We start from the raw sequence: 6,037 nt of genomic DNA on the forward strand, positions 1-6,037 counted from the left end.
TCTTCCTTGCCCGTGATTTTCCCCATGTCATCCCCGCCGCCGGACCATGGAAACTCGCCGGCCGGCGGAACGCTGCAGGAATCGCTCGCAGCCGGGAAGCGTCCCGAGCTCACGTCATCGCTCGTGACGGCCCCTCCACACCAGGACTGCCCTCTCCCATCTGCCAACCTCCAAGCCAAGGTAATGCGTGCAATTATTGGTCGTGAAGTGTTCCTCCCAGAGTTTCCTTCCATTTGTCAATTGAGACATTTCTATTCAATGGCGTAACTTTGATTCTTGCAAAGACATGTTCACATTAGAAGTAACCTTTGATTCTCTATCTCCTCTAGTCTCCACTCCACTGTGACACACCTATTTGCGCTTCAAGGATACATGGAGCAGGGACAGGGACGGCCATGGCAGTGTTCTGACACCATGATTAAGAGAGACACTGCCAATTGTGGTTGCTTAATTCAGTTTGTGTCATGTTCCTCAATTATATTTAGTTAACAAGCTTGAGTACATCCAAGTACACATCGTCACTTTAGTTTAGTCGAGATAGGATCTGTGCACATGAGCACATCTCATCATTCCAAGCTGGAATTCGCTGGACCATCTTAGTTAGTTAGCCAACCATTTGTGGTGTAGCATTACCTTAAACACTTGCGCAAGAGCCAAGAGGTTCCTGTACTGGCCAAGTTTAGTCAAAGGTGAACATTTGCTACAGATCGTTTGGTACAATGTTAATCAGTGAACACAGTGTCATGTATGATAGGTTGGGAATTATAATCAGTGAACACAGTATATGTAATGTTGTACTCTGAAATTAATCTTGAATATTGTAAGTGTAGATGACAAGCCAAGAGCAAGGGCAGCGCAATGTGCAAGAAGATGTCGCCATCGGAGGCAAAGAAGAAAAGCGGAGTAGACAGCGTCAAGGTGCCGGTCCGAAGAAGGGGTTGTCTCCAGTTGCAAGGAAGCGCAATGTGCAAGAAGATGTCGCCATCAGAGGCAAAGAAGAAAAGCGGAGTAGACAGCGTCAAGGTGCCGATCCGAAGAAGATGAAGAAGACGAAGAAGGGGTTGTCTCCAGTTGCAAGGCACCATGTGGTGGCTGCTATGTTGTCGAGGTCTCTGGCAGTGCGTGCTTCTCCAACTGCAAGACAAACTTCTCCGGCTGCAAGGCGAACTTCTCCAAAGGCGACACCACCAACGGCTGCAGTTCTAGAGTCATATCGAACACCAACATTTATCGACAACGGTACTGTTTTATTGCACTTGAAATACAAATATAGTGAATGTACTGTTGTCCTTGCACTTGAAATACAAATATAGTGAATGTACTGTTGTCCTTGCACTTGAAATACAAATATAGTGAATGTACTGTTGTCCTTGCACTTGAAAGAATTAGTTGATCAAATACAACCATTTTACTAATGATTATTTCCAACGTTTTTTAGATTTTCGAGCGCCTTTGGATGTTGACATGGATGAAAATGATGTCGAGGAGGCCTCTGATCAGGATGTCGAGGACAGCAGAGAACACATTTTCGAGGATGATGTCGAGGGCGATGAGCAAGATGTCGAGGAAGAAGAGGATGATGATGAAGTTGTTAGTGGTAATGCCTTCTCAATTCGAGCTCTGACGAGCAAATTCAGATCTGAAGCATGGAAGGAATACGTTCCTGTAATTGTGAATGGAAAAGTTTCAAGTGGGAGGTGTAAGCATTGTGACAAGATGATTAGTGCAAAACGGGGTGCAGGGACCAGCGCCTTACTGAAGCACTTGGACAGATGCAAGAAACGGGACTGCTGCATACTCAAGAGTGATAAACAATTGTCAGATATACTTAGTGTGCTTAAATCTTGCGCGGAGATGCTTTTTTTTTACCCGCCACCACTATATATTGTGAGATATGTGGTTCTAAGCTAACTCTTTCATCTGAATATTGATGTGTTTCTTGTTCTTGTAGTTTTAGTTCTTGCACCTGGGCATGTTGCTGAAGCTGGAAAGGAAGCGCTTGTCAGAGAAGCTTATCTATGCCTGGTATTCATCGTAGTAGTAGGTCACAGTTTATTGCTCTGAAGAGAGTAAGAGTCGCCAGCTTTGCTGTTGATTGCTTCAGTTTACCAATGGCTCAAGATGTAATGGATACTGGATCTAAATCTTGGTCTGGACAGCACTTAACAGTAGATGAGTGTATTTTTTTTGTCAGTTATCTGAAGCACTTCATGTCTAGAATCCATGTAGCCATTGATGTTGAGGTGAGGATGATGAAATATTTCAGTTTTTTGCCAGCTTTGAAGTTTCTGTTAGTTCTGAACTTTTGTCTTGTGTGGTCAATTGACTGTATAGAATATTTCAGTTAGCTGTACCACGTCTTACATTGTGTTTTCAGTTAGTGGCATGGTTAGAGAAAATTCTGCAATGATGAACTGTTTATTTGTAATGAAAAAATTCTGCAATGATGAACTGTTTATTTGCAATGATTCCTTAATTAGATGTCTGTTAGTTTTTGCTAATTAGCACAAATAGTTCTTAATCTGCACCAGCAAAACTATAGGAATGCACCAGCAAAACCATCAGCTGACCAACATTCCGGCGTAATCACACAGATCAGAGTAGCTGGCCAACATCCTGACGTAAACGCACATCAAAGTAGGGCCGAACCTACAGGTTACCCTGATCCTATCAAAAGAGGTGCGGGCCGACCCCTGCACCTGGAATTACTTTATAGGTTCACAGGTCCAATAACCGGTCCGACCCGGACCGAACCCTTTGCATCATGACTGCTCTGCCGTGACGGTTGTGACGCACACCGAGGTGAGCGCCGGGGCGGCGGGCGGGGCGCCCGGGGGAGCGGTGTCGTGTTGGACAGAGGGTCGGCGAGGCAGCCAGTAGGCGACGGCTGGGGGAGTCGCGGAGAGGCGCTGGAGATGGAGCGCGGATGGCTCGCCGGCCAGAGGCGTGGAGGAGGCGAGAGCATCAAACGGTGAAGCTTCACAGCGGCACCCGTGTCATCGCGGCCACCGCCTCTCCTGTCATCTGGGCCATCATCGACGTTGTCGTCGATCTGTGCGGTGGTCGCGTTCTCGACGGTGGTTGTTGCCGCGCGCGGCGTTGAGGAGGGGCGGCACGGTCGTCTTAGTCTCGCCGTCGACGATGCAAACCAAATCGATGAAAGCATGACGATTATAATATTCAAGTAGCCCACGGTGTAAGACATGTCGCGAACGCTTATGTAGCGCGGTGGCCACGAGCCCTCTCCCGACAGTCGGAGATATCCAACCCGTTTTCGATACCTGGGTCTCGCATTAAAAAATTCCCTCCATTATCCCCACTATGGGCGCCGTTGGGGGTTTCTCACCTCACAGTAGGTTGAGTTTTTTATGTACTGCATAAAATATTTATATTTCTTCCGTATGGCCACTGTAAGCTTCTGGTAACATACCTGTTGATCCAGTTAAGAAAAAAAAAACTAGCGTAAAGATGACTGTGTTTTTTCTTGACTATGTTTCCATGAAAAGTGCAACTAATCCTTCTAAACTTTTTAGTCAAAACTATCGCGGACCAGCGCACAATTAGAGAAGAGACGATGAGTATTCTCAATCAATTAACATGACAAGGGAACTGAAACAAAGAGCATATCAGCGTATGTGTGAGATAACCTAGGAAAATAACAGAGAAGACGTGTCAAATCCAACCTACCACAACACTTCCAAGATAAATCCATATATCTCTGTATTAAGATGTCGATACTGAACAGAGATACAGTCTGAAGCACAAAGCTTCCACGGTCATTTTTCTGATTGTCTCAAAATCTGAATACAAACATGCATGCAGTAGTAGCTGAACACGATATAATCACTGTTGCTTCCCTGAATTTGAAAAGATATAAACACTAACAGATAGCATGGGAAGCAAAAAATCTAAAGAAGTAATGATTAATGAATCATCAAATGCATGAACATCCTGTGGAGAGCATAAGGTGGCCTGCACAAGAAAAACAAGAGTGGTCGCATAATGAACCCGCGGAGAGTAAGACATGGGTATTCTTCCAACTCAAAAGAAGAGCTTACATATTAGAGTTCGATAAATTCAGCTTGCTGAACGCATGTCTTACTTAAATACACGCTTTGCACAGTCATGGCAACGTACATGAAAGCTATTTCCTAAGGGATAATGTCATGGATCTAGCACTATATCTAGCTAGCATATTCGCCGCACCATCTTGTCCATCCTCCAATTATCCTCGATGGCATCAGATGCATGGCCCAAATAAGAGACTCCAAAAGCAAAGCAAGTTTATTGTCTGCAGATATATAGCAAATTCTAATAAGCAACTAAATTGGATTAGTATATGCAATAAAGATTTTTTATTCCTAGTTCCACAGTAAGGCCATATATGCAAAAAAAAAAAGTAAGGCCCTATATGCAAAAGCAAAACTGAAATGTACAGAACAGTTTAGTACTAAATGCAGAATAAGTTGCTCAGTTAAGCTCGAGTCCCACAGCCATGTTATTTATTTTGTGTTAGTTACAGAGTAGTGTACATAAAAGGTAACAGAAACATAAGATGTGAGAGGTAAATTTAAATCATTCTGATGTGAGGGTGCTCAAACATTAACTGTAGTGAGGGACATAGATGTTATTGCTGTGCTATGAAATGAAATTGTTTCTTCAATTGGTCTGTTTCATGGCAACTGTCCAACAGGACAAACAAATCAAATCATGGCCACCTTCCCTAGTTTGACAAATGAAAAGTTGTTGAAGTAGCACAAAACGAGTTCTACATGAACATTCGGGACAGCAAAACACACCAGATATAACCAAAACAAACTTACCACTTCATAAACTCGGCTTTGATAACGATGGAGGGAAGCCAAAGTACCAGTAAACATCTTCATAATGGAAGAATTGCTTCTTCCTCCTACAAACCTTAACAAGTTCAGAAGTCCTGACATCCAGCGAAAAATAATCTACATCCCAGTCAGTCCTCGACAACCACACCGGAGAGTTTTCATCAATGTCCAGCTGATCTTCTGTAGTGGCTCCAAGGAACAAGAATCCCTCAGCTGCACCAGAGGTGAAATAGTCATACTGGCGGGGCAACGGTATTAATATTCTCCAGCTGCCATTCCTTGGAAGATCCAAAGTTACTTGGTTGAGTGGTATGATAGAGATCAAATGAGCCATTTGGGCTGTGATCGCCAACGAGAGAAAACATCTCAATAGATCCTTCCCTACCCACTACAATGCGAGGGAGACTTCTTTCTTGGCCAGAGCGACTTCTTCGCGGCTCGTCGTTTCTTGCGAGAACATCTTCTGCCTGTCCAGGCAGACTTCTGAGATGCATATGATAGCCAGAGCGATCATTGACAGTGGAGAACTCCATTTTCCGTGTGTCCAGCACAAGCAACTTGTCCATCCAAGGCGACGCCGAGTAGAAGCATCCACGCACATCGTCGAAACAAGACAAGCCACGACACCCATAAACGGAGAAGTTGCGCGACCCATGTGGGGTCGTGCCTAGAGAGCTCCAGCTGGGGGATGCAGCTATACACCATTCCCCCGTGAGGGACGAGAAGACAAACGCGACCAGCTTGGTTTCATATTCTGCCATGCATATCACCTTGAACGACGTCTCATCCTCATCCTCCTCGCCAATGGGAGCGAGGGTGGGCACGATTCCGCAAAGGCGCTCTTTCCGGGCACCAGTCAGATCCTCAGGTATGGGCGGAAGCAGCAGGTGGCGCCGGAAAAGTGGATCACATACCGCGAGGTTGCTGAATTCGTTCCAGCCCGGGGTGTCCTCGAGAAGGACGCGGCCGTCGCGGACGTCGCACGGTCTCCAGCGCCCATTGCTGGGCTTGGGGACGAAGGAGTAGGTGAAATCGGCTGCGTCGGCGAGGGCACGGGCGAGCGGGGCGGAGGAGTGGGGCGCCTGGGCGGGGTAGAATCCATCTTCCTCGATGAATCCGAGGAGGGGCGGCCGTGTGCGTTTGCGGAAGCGGCGGAGGAAGGAGCGCTCGGTGATGATGCGGCGGAAACGGGGGCA

The sequence above is a fragment of the Lolium rigidum genome, chromosome 2 (genome assembly GCF_022539505.1).
Source record: "Lolium rigidum isolate FL_2022 chromosome 2, APGP_CSIRO_Lrig_0.1, whole genome shotgun sequence".
NCBI classification, from domain to species: domain Eukaryota; kingdom Viridiplantae; phylum Streptophyta; class Magnoliopsida; order Poales; family Poaceae; genus Lolium; species Lolium rigidum.